The sequence below is a fragment of the Panthera uncia genome, chromosome F2 (genome assembly GCF_023721935.1).
Source record: "Panthera uncia isolate 11264 chromosome F2, Puncia_PCG_1.0, whole genome shotgun sequence".
In the NCBI taxonomy this organism is placed as follows: domain Eukaryota; kingdom Metazoa; phylum Chordata; class Mammalia; order Carnivora; family Felidae; genus Panthera; species Panthera uncia.
This window is the reverse complement of record NC_064812.1, coordinates 34,493,339-34,509,188: the sequence shown is the minus strand read 5'-3', so window position 1 is coordinate 34,509,188 and position 15,850 is coordinate 34,493,339. Positions and strand designations below refer to the sequence as shown.

The 15,850-nt window shown below is 40.6% G+C and overlaps 1 protein-coding gene across 4 annotated transcripts in view; it reads right to left on the bottom strand.

Moving 5' to 3' along the window:
* Positions 1–13,989, bottom strand: part of AZIN1 (antizyme inhibitor 1) — a 31,903-nt gene extending 17,914 nt beyond the window's left edge. For 2 of the 4 annotated variants that reach the window (XM_049633548.1, XM_049633551.1), the window contains exons 1-2: positions 13,615–13,989; positions 9,084–9,221 (exon numbers count right to left, since the gene is read on the bottom strand). The gene's annotated coding sequence lies outside the window, so the exon portion shown is untranslated. Of the gene's footprint in view, positions 1–366; positions 534–9,083; positions 9,222–13,614 lie in introns of all 4 variants that reach the window. The other 2 variants (XM_049633550.1, XM_049633549.1) reach the window with 2 other exon arrangements.
* Between the last annotated feature and the right edge of the window lie 1,861 nt (positions 13,990–15,850).

Below are 15,850 nucleotides of genomic sequence, written 5' to 3'. Positions count from 1 at the left end.
AGGAAGTATTCTCTACTTCAAGCCTTTAAGCCATGTTCACAACCAAACACCTTATCAATATATGGTGAAAGCAAGCTGTTTATTACACTAGCACAATGGCTGTAATCACAATACTACTTTTGTAAGGAATTTCCTCTTGGATAGCATAGCTGGGAAGAAAAAAAATGTTTAACATTCCTTATTTACACCTTGGTGTTTTCTGGTAATACATCTTTTAATGAAGAGCTGCCAAAGAAACAAAAGGCTCCAAAGAACTGCACACAGCTCCCTGGAGCCTTCCATGAGGCCGCTGAGTCCTCATGTCCATTGAGAGGGTAGCGCCAAGAGAAGTGGCTGCAGCAGCTGGGCACTTGCCTTGTTACACACCTGCTACAAAGGCTTCTATAGTTGATTGTACTTCAGAAGAAACTGATACATCTCTCAAATAATCACAAGATAATTCTGGCAGCAACAGCCCACTTGACACCAAGCTGGATGAATATGAGTCTTGGGTTTCTGAAGTGAAGACCTCCCTGGAAGTAGAACAGGGAGAGCTGAAAGGTTGAGAGTACGGTTTCAGAGACATGTAAGCAGGAAACCCAACCTTAATATATCAACCACTTTTCTAAAAGGACTTTTTACTCATTAAAAAAATGAGAACTTGAGACATTTTGAAACTACTACTGTAAAGAAGCCAAAGAGCACTTTTTTTTCTTTTTTCTTTAACATAGTCAATTGATGACTTAAAACTCAGCTAACAGCTTAAAAAGACACAATGCTGTCAAGGTCACCTCTGTATCCTACCGCTGATAGAAATGTTACTTACCACACAGAATACCTTTAGAAATAACTGGGCAGGAGAGTATTAGAAGAGGATTCTAAAGGATGACTTTGGCACTATAGATGGGAGGCCTGGAGTAGGTTCAAACCACCAAAAACAGTGCCAGGAAGCTACATACTGGAAATGGTAGGAAGTTTCAATAAACTGTGCAAAGGCAATATGGATTTTTTGCCATACTGGACCAAAAATAAGTGATGGAGAATAACAATAACCTACACAGAGTACTTAGGATAATCAGGACAGAGTATGCTTTTATCAACAGTAAGTGGAAAGCCAGTAATGACAACAGGCACCCTTAAACTTATTTTTCAGGTGATAAGGTGGGGAAAAAAAAAGAAAAAAGAAAACCCTAAATAACCCTAGAAAAAGAATATTAAAGGTGACTGCTGAAGAATTATTTTAAAAGACAAGAGCAAAAATGAACAGGAGATATTTAAGGGTGGGGGAGAAAAACCCTAAAGGAAATGAGCTCAATGGGCTAAGTTTGAAGTGCCTAGGTAAAGGCTGCCGTGTGAAAGGTCTCACAATTCTAAAATATGTCTTAATGAGAAAACAAAATACAGGATTTTCATACCATATACTTTTACATGTGGAATTGACAAGATTAGTCTTTTAAAAAATCTGTCTTGACTATCTGATGTAAAGATTAATTTTTTTCTGGAAGAAGTGTATGTACCCTCACTCAAGTAAATACTTAAAGGTCTTTTGGTAATTAAGATGTAGTGGCATTAAAGGTAACTACTGTAATCCACATGAACAGGAAATTTACAACCATAGTAACCTCATGCTTTCTAAGCTTTTCAGGTGCAGTACAGGTACAGAATAACTCTTTATTTTATTTTATTTTTTTTAATTTTTTTTTAATGTTTATTTTTGAGAGAGAGAGAGAGACAGAGCATGAATGGGGGAGGGGCAGAGATAGAGGGAGACACAGAATCGGAAGCAGGCTCCAGGCTCTGGGCCATTGGCCCAGAGCCCAACGCGGGGGCTCGAACTCACGGACTGTGAGATCGTGACCTGAGCTGAAGTCGGACGCTCAACCGACTGAGCCACCCAGGCGCCCCCAGAATAACTCTTTAAATAAATGCACTTAATTACTATTTTGATTACCTTAGAGCAGATCTCAGTCATCTTTCCAAGAAGAAACCTTAATTATCATTATATATAAAACACATGTGTAATACAATTATTGCAACAAATACAAGGTTAAGAGAGAGAATACCCTAGAAGCCCTATACAGCTTTCCCAGGTGGCAGTGGTTGCATCTCCCATAGAATAAGCATGTTCATGCTTTTCCGATCATCATTCCCTTGTTATTTAATATTTATTGTTCTATGTGCCCCTAAACCACTGGCTTTGCTGGTTTTGAACTATAAATAGCATCCCTGTTATTCTTCTACCATGACTGACTTCTTTTGCTCAACTTTAGTCTCAATTCACCCATGCAGATAGACATAACCAAAGTGCATTTATTTTCCTTTCTGGGTAGTATTCTGTGTAGGTATGCCATTTATTTATCCGAACTGATCTATGGGTTACTTCCCATTTTTTGCTGTATTCTTTATGTTATTTATGACCTAACTTCTATTACTTATGTACCTAAGGGCAGCGCTATGCAAACTGTACTGTAGTGCAAGAGTCTAGCTCGCTGGCTGGCAGTTTAAGTAGCACTGGTCTAGGGCTACATACTAGAAGTGAAACTGCTAAGTTTTTGGTGAAAAAAGGTCTTCAAGTCTTTTCTTCATTTTCCCATTGTTTTTTGCTTTTTCTTGTGGGAGCTCTTCATGAATTTAGGATAGCAAATACCTCACTGAGGATTATTTGGGGATGGTTTTTGTTAGATCATCCATGTTGAACGTACTAAAGCATTTCATCCTACTTTTGGTCATGCCTAAACTAACATGCTTGGTCATGTTGAACGTAGGTGAACTGAAGTTCATCTAGAACCTAGAACTATACTTATTTAGGAGCTCTTTAGGATATCAGAGGGTCCTTGCAGTAAAAAGCCAAGAAACAGATGAAAAATCACATATTCAACATAAACTTAATATTAATTTGTCTACATAAGCACATAAAATCATAGTAGGGAATTACATCCTAACAGCATGATAAAGAATTCAAAACATAAAACTGAAAAGCCCCTACAGTTAAAGGAAATTTTTTATTAAATGAAAGGAGAAAGATGAGAATGCGTAATTTTTATGATTAATCGATGTTTAAGATTATTACAGCTAATACTACTCACGTTAATAATACCCCATTTGCAATGTGGATGGAACTAGAGGATATTATGCTAAGCGAAATTAGTCAGAGGAAGACAAATATCATATGACTTTACTTATATGAGGAATTTAAGATATAAAACAGACAAACATAAAGGAAGGAAGCAAAGTAATATAAAAACAAGGAGGGGGACAAAACATAAAGAGACTCTTAAATACAGAGAACTGAGGGTTGCTGGAGGGGTTGTGGGTGGGGGGATGGGCTTAAATGGGTAAGGGGCATAAGGGAGGACACTTGGGATGAGCACTGGATGTCATACACAGGGGATGAATCACCGGAACTACTCCTGAAATCATTACAGCACTATATGCTAACTTGGATGTAAATTTAAAAGAATGGATATACTAAATACAAATAGTTTAAAAAGAGGTTTAAAATTAGTCTGACTTATAATCCATAACAGTTCACATCAATGAGAAAAGAAAACTTAAAATATGCACCTATAATGTTGGTTAATATATATAAATAAATAATCTAGTATAGGTGGTAAACTGCAGGACCTTAAATTCAGGAATGTCAGTTTTCCCATGCTACATACAGACTGCTGAATAAAATTCAATAGTTCCTATGGGGGGGGGGGGGGGGGGGGGGGGGGGGGCGGGGAACAAAACCAAAAGCCAAAAATAACAATACCCTAGAACAATGCTGTCCAATAGAACTTTCTGTGCTAAATGCAATTTTCTTTATCATTGCCCAAAATAATAGCCATTAGCCACATATAACTCCCCAGCACTCACAATGTGGCACCTGCAACTGAGAATGGAATCTTAAAGTTAGTTAACTTTTAAAGCTCACCACCCCCAAATAACTTTGATCAAGGTAACAAAGATCAATTCACAAGCTTACAAAGCTAGACTGTAAGGGCACAAAAAGTAACAAAATAACAAACTCCACAGCAAATTCTGAAGAGAGATTTAAAATGCATGCTTACATAAGATAATGAAGAAAAGGCAAAAAAAAAAAAAAGTTTGGAGAGGAGCATTCAATAAGAATTTGTTATCTTGGGTCCTTCTCCAAGTCAGTCAGTTCTAGGCATTTAAGCTCTGATCTCATAGTGGCTGAATATGGCTGAGGCAGGCTGAACGTCATCAGTGTAATCCTTGTAACTCAGTACAAATATTTTCTATTCCTTTCATAATGTTCTTCACATTATTCATTAAATTAAAGGATGGCTAAATCTTTGCTTCAGTTAGCTCGTGATAAATCATTTAAGTGTACATGGATGACCCTGGAATGAAAGGGAAGGACAAAAAATACCGTCTTCCTACGCCTTACCAATGTGAGAGCACTTCACTTGCAACAGCCTCTTTAGGCTTATCTGAACGACAGTCAGCCTAAAACAGCCTACTATTTACCTAGATTTTATAGCATGCAAGGTACAAATAACTTATTTACTCCTATTTGAAATTAAGAGTATCAAAATTTCAGGGGGCTAGATTAAGAGTCTCAAAAATTCTGAAATAACACCAGGTGAAAAGAGTATAATGGAACACACAGACTGGTAGCCACTGTTGATTCTCTTGGCTCAACTGTCTTTTGTGATAAATGCAAGAACCATTTTATGCCCTTTAAAAATTGGTCTACATTGCTTTCCAATCTTTTTGGCCCTCCCAGAGAAGATTCTAAATTTGCTCAAAGGAAAAAAATCCATGTTCCCCAAATGCTGTTTAATCCATTAGCATATTTCCACATTGTTCTTGTACAGAATACTTTTCCACTAATTTACACAAGCAGTGCAGAACCATCAAACACTATTTTATGTATGCCAGGGGATACATATGCCTTAAAAACTGGTATTTCAAGGATAGTTTTATTTGACTTTTTTGTCAAAGACACTAACAACCATTAATGAGTGTTCTGCTGAATTTGCTTTCATCACAAAATCTGTAAATTACCAAAACCAAATTTTTTTCCAAAGTCAAAAACCTAACTTTACTACTGACAATTAACAGCAAAACACGAGGAAACAATACTAGTACATACATACAGAACATTTTTCCCTTAGTTACAATAATTCTAATTTAGGTAGGATGGGTACTATTAAGGCATATGTAAATATTACCAATCAGGAGACAGAACATGAATATTTAAAATGCTGATGATTCAAGGTGCCTGGGTGGCTCAGTCGGTTAAGCCTCCAGCTTCAGCTCAGGTCATTAATCTTGTGGTTCTTGAGTTCGAGTCCTGCATCAGGCTCTGTGCCGATAGCTAGGAGCCTGGAGCCAGTTTCAAGTTCTGGGTCCCCTCTCTCTCTCCCCCTCCCCGACTCGTACGTTCTCAAAAATAAACGTGAAAAAAATTTTTTTTCAGAAAAAACAAAAATAAAATGCTAATGATTCTTATTAAGTTCCTACATGAACATAGTCAACTGACAACCACATAAAATATTTTAGACAAATTTTAAGAGCCCATTTAAACAAATCAATTGTAACCTTTTTCTAGATTTAGATACAACTTACTAAAAAGTTTAAGGAAATGATTAATTCAATCTGACTTCATCACCAGATCTGCTAATAAAAAGCAGTTGGTTAGAAAAGAATTTAGTTTTCTGGAAAGGCCTACTTCAGATTTTTCCATCAGGCTTATTAATTATAAAATGGAGCTCTGGCTAAAATAACTTGAGAATCTAGCCCACTGAAAAATCCACTCCAGCATAAAGCCCTAAGGATTTTTTTTTTAAAGGCATGCAAAAGCTTTTCCACAATTAGAGGCCCTTCATTAATTTTAGATACTGTTAGTGTTAAAACACCTGTCAAATATCTTTACAGTGCTCACATATTACATCATACATATATTCTAAAGAAAAGTTTTCAAAGAAAAAGCTCTTATATAAGCAACTACCTAAGTTCCTAAATACTTAATAAACTATCTCAAAATTCACATGGTTACCTGATTTAGAAACCTAACTCTGGAGGGAAATCCTAGAGCTCAGACCACCTGCACAGAACTATTGGAAGTATTACAGTGTTCAAATAGAGTTCACATAACTATATGCTTTGCAATGCTATGCAAATGCAAGGATTTTCTACAAAAGCCAGCGTGTTAAGCCCTTTTAATGACTTCTCGTTTTCCAAACAGTATTGTTGCTCCATAGGATTTTAAATATCCAGTATAACAAACTCCTATTGATATCTAAAGACCTTTCTGGAATGTAAAATTTTCTCTTGCCATTTTCATTAATTCTACTCAAGAACCTTTGGAGCCAGTGATCCTTCCGGAATTTAAAATTTCTCAGATTTTAGAATGGCCAGGAGGCCAAGTCAACACCCTGTAATCACAATATTCTTGCAACAAAATCTAGGAATATTGGCACTACATGGGATAAGATAAAAAGAGCCTCAAGTCAGCTCAGACTCAGGTCAAGTTTTTGTTCCCAAATCAGTTTAGGTTACTATAAGAAGGTCATAAAAATTTTTTTTTAAGTAACTTTTGAATTTCAGAATTATACACATAAGGGATTATGGACCTGCAGCTTTGCAGCAAAGCACCAAGTACTAAAGTTTCCTTCAACATAATACACATTGTACCTGGGCATAATAAGTAAAGTCAGTTACTTTGGCTGCCAGAACCTGCAGAATAAGTATCTTTAGTATATTCTACCTGTACTCATCTGCCTGCAAAGGAGGTGTTAACTATGGATTTCCCAAGTTCACTATAAATATTAAATATACTGCAAAGTTAAGTTTTCATTAGAGAGTTCAACTAAATGCCTGTTTTAATATGACATTCCTTAAATCATGAAGCTTGTCCTTAAATTTCCATCTTAGAATCTATTCATGACTATGTCATCAACTAGTCCCCACCCCAGAAAAGTTAAATCTCCAGGCCAATGAGGGAGGAACATCAGATATATCGGAAATAGACAGATGACTAACAAAAATTAAGAGATAACTGACTTGGTCCTGAGATGGCAGCAATAGTGCTTCTCTTTAATATGCACACAAGACACCTGGTTAAAATGCATTGAGTCAGGTTTGGGTGGGGCTGAGATTCTGCATTTCTGTTGTAGTTGATGCTAATCCCAAAAACCACACTACATTCATTAACAAGGGGTGGTTAATACACTCAAAAAAAAAAAAAAAAAATCATTGTATCAGTTTAGGGCTAAAGGAACTGTTCCAGTTACAGCTGAAATCTAGTTACAGCTAGATTTTAAAAATAAGTAATTCAGGGGTGCCTGGATGGCTCAGTCGGTTAAGCATCCAACTTCAGCTCAGGTCATGATCTCACAGTCCGTGGGTTCGAGCCCCGTGTTGGGCTCTGTGCTGACAGCTCGGAGCCTGAGCCTGCTTCAGATTCTGTGTTTCCCTCTCTCTCTGCCTCTCCCCTGCTCATGCTCTGTCTGTCTCAAAAATAAATAAAAACATAAAAAAAAAAAATAAGTAATTTGCTCAAACTCACACAACTAAGAGAAAGCCAGTAGGAGAAACCCTCTAGTCAGGTTTCTAAGTCAACAGAACTTTCAAGGAATTTTATTAAACTTATTCCCCCACTCTGTAGCTTTACAAATGTGTTGAAAACACATTTTAATTAGAGAAAACATTTTTATTCGATATGATCTTTTTAACAAAATCAGACTACAGGAACACTAAACTGATAACCTATGCTTCCCTGAAAATGTCAGTTGTTATTCCAAGTGTCTGCACAACTCAGAAACATGCAAACTTTGGGGCACCTGGGTGGCTCAGTCGGTTAAGTGTCGGACTCTTGATTTCAGCTCTGGGTCACATTGGGAAGTTTGAGCCCCAATGGAGCCTGCTTCAGATCCTCGGTCTTCCTCTCTCTGCCCCTCCCCTACTTGCACGAGTGTTCTTTCAAAAATAAATAAATGTTAAAAAAAAAACAAAAAACAAAACCCGAAACCCGAAACCTCAAAACCCAAATTTCAATTGCAAGAAACCTAAAATAAACTATACAAATCCAGCAGCAAATTCAAATTTAAACATCAGTTTACTGTGGAACTGTATTCTGCACAGACGTTCAATTCAAAAGTCAAATCCATACATAGAAAATCAAGTACTGGCAAAAATTATCCAAGAAAATCTGTTCAGAAAATAGCAAGCTAGGAGACGTACATATATCATCCCTCAGTAAGTCCTCTGAAAACAACCAATTTTTCCTCACCAGCTGAGTATTACATAAAGTCATCTTATAAAGCAATTACAAACTCTAGTAGTCACTTTATACCTGGCAAAATGCTCATAACTATACAAGAACTGATATTCACCTCTCCTACACCATGCTGTGAGGTATAGCTTCAATGAGTAGAATGATGAACAGAATCTTTTACTCTATTTAAAAATGTCTTTTTTTTCTGATTAAGCCCAAATACTTGAAAATTTACCAAATGGTTGAATGATGGAATAAGCCACTGCCTACACATTAAATTACAAAAAAAAAAAAACAAAAAAAAAAAACAAAAAAAACAAACCCACCCAAAACTCTCCAACAACTTATATTAAAACCTGGATTAGTAAGATTTCCTAAAACTTGGTCTACAGTATGTACTTAAGTAGAGTAATACTTGTTATATATTCAAAATAAATTTCAAGTGATTCAGTGATTGGTAAACAATGCATATAAAACTGAATCAGTAAACCCTTAACTGTCAAGCCTTTATTTTTTTACTTTTAGAGAGAGAGCGCGTGTGCACAAGAAGACAGCGAGCACACATAGGGGAGAGAGAGAGGGAGGGAGGAAGAAAGAGTATTTCAAGCAGGCTCCATGCTCAGCTCAGAGCCTGACACAGGGCTTGATCTCACAACCCTGGAATCATGATCTGAATTGAAATCAAGAGTTGAACTCAACCAACAGACTGAGCCACCCAGGTGCCCCTATTTTAGAACTTTTAAAAAGCACATTAAAGATCACTGCATTTTAAGAGGTAAATACAATTTCAAATTCAGAAAAAAAAAAAGCAACAAGACTCTCCTTTACTTCAATTTTACAAGACCCCCAGTACAGATGTGAAAATACTTACATGGACAAGTTAGGAGATGGAACCCCCCTATCATCAGCTAGGTTCCCAAGGTGGCTCAGCGTTGAAGTCGAACTGCTCTCTATACAGCACTTCTCCTAGGCCCTCTGGGTAGTTGTATACTCGGTCAGAAAGTTCGCCCTAAAGAAGGAAATAAAAGTAGTAGTAAATAGTCATAAATTAAAAAATACGTTATACTGTGCTTTTCAAGCAAGTTAAATTGATTTATAGATTAACTATGGGAGTATGTTTTAGTTTTAAAAGTGTTTCATTAATCACATTACACAAATAATGTTTTCAAAGGATTTACCATATTACCAAGTACTTTTTTATGTAGTAAAAATTTCCAAGCTCTTATAGTGCAAAGTTCACAGAACTGGTATCATCTTACCAAGTTGCTTTATCCACCTACTCAGTTTCCAGCCTTCATCTAATTTCATTTTTGCTTTTATTTATCCTCCAAAACCCAAATTTCTCAGTGGACCAAAACTGCAAAATTCCCCAAGTACCCTGGTCAACCTGATGTGTATAATGTTCTAGTATGATTTGTAATCTGCAACTACCCAGAACATTTCTTTTACTCTCCAAATTGCAAGTTCTTCTTTGCTTAAAGCATAAAATCTTACTACATACCAAAAAGAAGATCGAGGACTTAATGCATTATGAATGTGAAATTAACATTTGAGAATTGCCTTATACATTAAGGCAAGTCACTTGGAAGTTTATACTTCTCTTCCTCATACCTAACCTACCTCGCGTCTTTTTACTATCGCTAGAACAACATACAAATGTTAAAGTGCTTAGCATGTTACAAAACGCTAAGTTTTAGAAATGGTTATTACCTATTATGGTTTGATTGGATGGACTTCTCACCTCTTAACTAAACCGCTACACCTATACTTAGAAATCATTATTCAGTGGTTGCTACTTTAAAGTAATATAACCGAACAGCATTTGTTAGAAAGGGTGATAAGGAAACCAGAAAAATGATCTAACTAGAGATTATAAGGTTAAGAATCAGAGAAATTTGACAAATACTCTAGGTATATCTAAAGCATCTCAAAAAAATTTTAAATTAAAAATAAAGCATCTCGGGGCGCCTGGGTGGCTCAGTCGGTTAAGCTTCCGACTTCAGCTCAGGTCACGATCTCGCGGTCCGTGAGTTCGAGCCCCGCGTCGGGCTCTGGGCTGATGGCTCAGAGCCCGGAGCCTGCTTCCGATTCTGTGTCTCCCTCTCTCTCTGCCCCTCCACCATTCATGCTCTGTCTCTCTCTGTCTCAAAAATAAAATAAAACGTTAAAAAAAAATTAAAAAAAAAAAATAAAGCATCTCTCATCTCCACCAGAACAGAAGCATCCTTGTGGTTCTTTTAATTTACTAAAAAAATATGCTCACATATTCTTGATGAGTCAAGAACCCTTACCAACATGCAAGGGTGATTATAACCTTACATTAGATTCCAAATAATGTACTCAAAAACAAAGATTTTGAGTCTTCCCACACCAAGATAATTTTAAAAATAAATTAAAAGTTGACTCATGCTGCAAAGACAGAGTTTATAAGGAATAGGATAATTATCCTGGGTGAGACACTCTCATCTGCCCGCCTCCCCCCCCCCCCCCCCCCCCCCCCCCCCCCGCCATGTACCCACATTCACACAACTGTTTTGCTTAATGCAACCTCAAGAGCAGTGATGTAAAATATTAAGGATAGTAAACTTCAGACATTCAAAAATCTTCATCATCTCGAAAATATTTCCATCTAGCAACAACAAAAGAAACTAGTAGGAAATGAAAACCCTAAAATATGAAAAGCACATTTTGGTAAAATAAAAGGGGCATATAGGGTAAAAGAGCTATTTACATACAGGATAAATATTTGTACAGTTAAGATAAACCATAAAGGAGTTAGATGAAAATGTGGAGAAAAGGAGGTACAGGAAAAGATGTTATTCTCATTTAGAATGGTCTGTGTAAATCCTTTGGCTCATGAACACTGCAATCAAGTTCCTTAACTGAAGACAATGTCTCTCCTTACATCTAGGTGAACAGCACGGAGAGAACTAGTCCTGACCGAAGTCAGCAGGAGGTCACTACCACAAAAAAAACCAAGCCTCCCACCACTTTTACAGTACTATCCCAAAGCCTAGTACCCCCAAATTATCAGTATTTCTCTGAACAAAATACATTGCATTTACCAATGACTTTTAAAATCGCTATGTAGTATCCTCTCCAAAAACCCCAAACTCCAGTCTAATGATGAGAAAAGTAGCAGACAAAGCCAAACTGGGCGACATTCTACTGGGTATCTGGCCACTACTTCTCTATGCTATCAATGACATGAAAAACAAGGTTAAGAAACTGTCAGAGATCAGAGAGAACTGGGGAAGATATGACAACTAATGTAACATGGTACCCTGAATTATCCCGTAACAGAAAAAGGACATTAAAAACTGATGAAATTCAAATAAAGCCTAGAGTTTAGTTAATAGTAATGAATCAAAGTCAGTTTCTTAGTTTTGACAAACGTACCACAGTAAGATGCTAATAATGTGAACTGGGTGAGAAGTATGCAGCTCTATACGATCTTTGCAACTTTTCTGTAAATCTAAAATTATTCCAAAATAGTCTATTTTACAAAATCAAAGTATTCACATAATCGGCTACCACTAAGAAATAAAAGTAACAATCTATTGATATATGCACTTCCGATGACTATCAAAAACATGAATTAAAAAAGTTTTTCAAAGAAAAGAAAGCAAACAGTTTAATTCCATTTTAGAAAAAGCTAATCTGTGGTTTAAAAAAAAAAATCAGAATCCTGGTTGCCTCTGAAGAGTGGGGGATTGTCATTTGAAGGGGCAAAAGAGAACTTCTGAGGTAAGGCAAATGCTCTACATCTTCATAGGTCTGGATTACACAACTCTATTTTTCGTCAAAACTCATCAAATGATATACTTAAAGATCTGTGCATTTTAAGGTTATGTGGATTTTATCCAAAGATTTTTTTTTTAAGAAATAACCAGTATTAGGCTATGATATATGCTCATGAACTGAAGTTGGAGGCGTTAAGTGTTCTGATGTCTCCGACTTTGAAACACATGGGAAAAAACCGACATGAACTGATGAATGGATAGTAGGATAGCAAAGAAAGCAAAACGTTAAATCTAGGAGAAGATGTAATTCTTTCGCCTATGTTTGAAAATTTACTAAGTTAAACGTGAGTGGCAGGAGAAGGCACTGATATTCTATCACCTGTAATCATTAGAAGCCTACCTTTCTACTAAATGTAAACCCCTCAGGGCTTCTTTGTCTTCTTGACCAGCATCTGCACTCTCACATTTGCAAAAAATTAAACATTAGGGCCTTGCCCGACAATCCTTAGCCCTATTTCTGCCAGATCACACAGCACTCCTCTCTTCCTTAAGGGTCCTCAGGTTTGCACCCAAGCTGTGGGGCTTAAAGGTGGAAACACGAAGACAGTCAACACCTTAACGGGTCCAAGGCACCACCACAAAATCCAGTTAAGTCTGAACATCAATGGGGCTGTAAATTGTGTACCCGACCTCAGGTTTCCGAACCAGCAGGGTAGCCCAAAAAACAAACGCTCAGAATGTATTTTGGGCAAGAGTTAAAACACGTCACCATCATTCCTGTTGGCAGTCAAAATAGTACTTGATAAGCCACCCAAGCCTACCGTTCTCCCTCTCACTGCCCAGGAATCGTGGCGCGGACGAGAAAACGAAGCCATGGTGACTAATCCTCAGGCTCCAGGAGGTGACTGGGGTGAGTGAAGGCAACTTGGCCCAATCAGGAGAGCCGCAGGGGGCGGAGCAGCAGCCCCGAGGCTTCCAGAAGGGGCCAAGGGCCTCTCGCTAGCTACCTGACACCGGGGCTTCCCTGCCTCCGGGCCCCGAGTGGCGTCAACTTTCCTCCACCAGAGGGGGGCCGCACTCCCCGCACCCCCAAGAACCCGTCCTCCTCCGGCAGCTGTCACAGGAGGCCGCCGCCGGGCCCGCCCCGCTCCATTCATAACCTAAGGCCCCGGCCGTTGCAGCCCTTCGCACCGCCCGCGGGGATCCCGGAGGCGAAGTCGCAACGCGCCTCCGGGCCGGGGCTGCCAGACCAAGGCCCCTCAGGGCTGCGGCCCGGCCCCCTCCCCGGAAACAGCAATGCACCACGGGAGAGGGGTGGGGGCCGCACGCCGCCGGGAAACGACGCCGAACCCCGGCGGAGACCCCCGCGAGCGCCCCCACACGCACACGCCCCCTCACCTTAACCGCGGTGGCCCCCTGCTCCGCCGAGCGGCAGGCGGCCGCCTGAGGGCCCCGAGGCGCGCCCGCCACCCCAGCCCGCCGCGCCGCCGCCGCGGAGACACCGACCGCCGCCACACACACCGCCGTCCGCCATATTCGAGGCAGCCGGCCGCGGGGCACTGCGGGGCCGCCGGCCGAGTGGCGGGGCCCAGTCTGGAGGCACCCGGCAGCTCCCCGAGGCCGGCCCCGCGCCCCCACGCCCCTCGGGTCACTACTCACGTGAGATAACGGCCCAAAGAGTCGGGTAAAGCGTCTTCTCTTTTTCGGCGGAATTTTTAAAGAGGGATGTGGTTACCTTGAGCAGAAATACCCAAGGCGGCCTGGGCCATAGGCTGCGGGGACGACGTGGGGGGAAAAGCGCGGCACCGACACCAGCTGTGCAGCAGTGGCGGCGGCGGCCGAAGGGGAGAAATAGAACAACAGCGCAGGTAAAAGAAGAATGGCGAGGACTGGGTGGGGAGAGGATTCGGCCTCGTCACACTGCAGAGCGGAGGAACGAGAAAGGATGAGAAGAGGCAAAGAAGGCGGAAAAAAAAGAAACACTGCAGCCAAGCGAAGAGCCAGAGAGTGTGGGAAGGCGGTGCCGGAGACGCCAGTATTTATAGTAAGTGGGCGTGGTCTTGTGACGTCACAGCCATCCGGGCTGCCGCGCGAGTGGGGCGGAGTCGGGCTGCGGCCCGCGGCGGAGGGAGGCAGCGGAAGAGACAGGCGTGAGACGCGGAGGGGGCGAAAGGGGGCGGGGCGGGCGACCCCGAGTGCAGGTGCCGACCGCCTGGTGGCTTCCTGCCCTCGCTCCGGCTGCAGCTCCTGCGCCGCGAAGCTTCTGAAGCGCGGACGTGGGCGGGTGAAGGAGAAGAAACGCGGATCGTCCGCAGCGCGGCGTGGCCCCGCTTCTCCACCCCCTCAGGTGTCTGTGCTCACGCCTGTCGCTGGCCCCCGCTCATTGGGAGCTGGACCCGGGTCTCTGGTGGCCGCGACGCTGAGTTGTGCTGGGTCAGGGGCGGCGGCATGCTTGTGCTGCCTGCAGAGGCTGTAGGGGAGGCCTGTGAGGGCCTTCGCCGGAGCTCCCACTTCGAGTGCGCTCCGCGTTTTGAGGGTTCCATAGGCTACGCCTGGGGACTGTCCTCCCAAGGTGAAGCTCCGGCAGTCGAGGGATACCCCGGTCATTTCTGGAAAAGAGTTCCTAATGACCAGGATGGGTTCCTGACTCCAGCGCTGGTGAGGTTACAGAGCCTCGTGACCCCGCGAAAATGTCCCTCGTGTATGTTACAATATGGTGCAGTAGGAATTTTTCTTTAAGCAGTGTAGACTCTCTGTCCTCATTTGAAGGCAGTCACACCCAGTCCTTATTAATCAAGGACCCGTGTTGGAGAGGGGATTACTGATGTTACAAATGCATATTACTTTAATCCCACACGTCTCATTTTCGCAGTCATTTAAATTTTACTACTGCATAACAAACTTTTTTTTTTTAAACTGGGGAACCTAGTACGACCCACATAGCTTTTAATTTATTCTCATCTTTTAAAAATGTCTTCATACTAGTGATCAGAAATCGTGAGTCTTGTGCTAACTCCAACTCACAGTGTCACAAATGAAATAGGTTTTTACACATCGCTTTCAAGTTAACATCTATGAAATTAAGACCTTGACTTTTTTTTCTTTCATTCTTCCGCACCCTCTATTTTGTGAGCAGCATTGTGGTTGATTAATAAATCATAAATTAGGAAAGAAGAGAAGGAGCTTTCCTGGATGGAAAGGTAACAAACGGTAGCAACGCTGAAATGTGGGGTTTGGGAGGAAAGTATTTGGTAAAAATCGGGAGTCTGGACTCTTCCTAATTTCATTTTTCCATATTTCATTCTAATATATCTTGGCTTCCTCTTTCATGCCTTAAAAATTCTTTTTGATTCAGAACATTTATAAACACAGCATTTTACTAGACCCCCTGGTGGAAGGAGGAGGCTAGAGATGAATACACTACTTGAAATCTTGCTAACAATCTGGCAGGGGAAATAAAACAATTACACAAAATAACTAAATTGTTGATAGATAAATAGGTAACATGCTGCATGGAACCTAGTGGAGGGAGGAAATGATTACAGCTAAATGAAAGAAAGGCTGCTGGGGAAAGGTAGTGATAAATTTTGAGAGCAGATATTCTAGGCAAGGGAAACAAGTGAGAGGAGGCACAGAAATGGGCCAGTCTAGAAAACTGTGAGTGGGCTTTCTGGCTCCAACATAGAGACATGGTTGCATGTGAGATTGAAAAGGTAGGGTCCGATCAAGAAGTGATCAGAGCTTGGACTTTATTCTGGAACCATTTAAGCAGGGACATGATATATTCAAAGATGTTTTTAAAAGATTATTCTGGCATCATGGGATTGGAAAAAGGTAGACAGTTTGGAAGAAACAGTAAAGGAGACCCCAAACAGTTAAGAATACTAAGGGATTC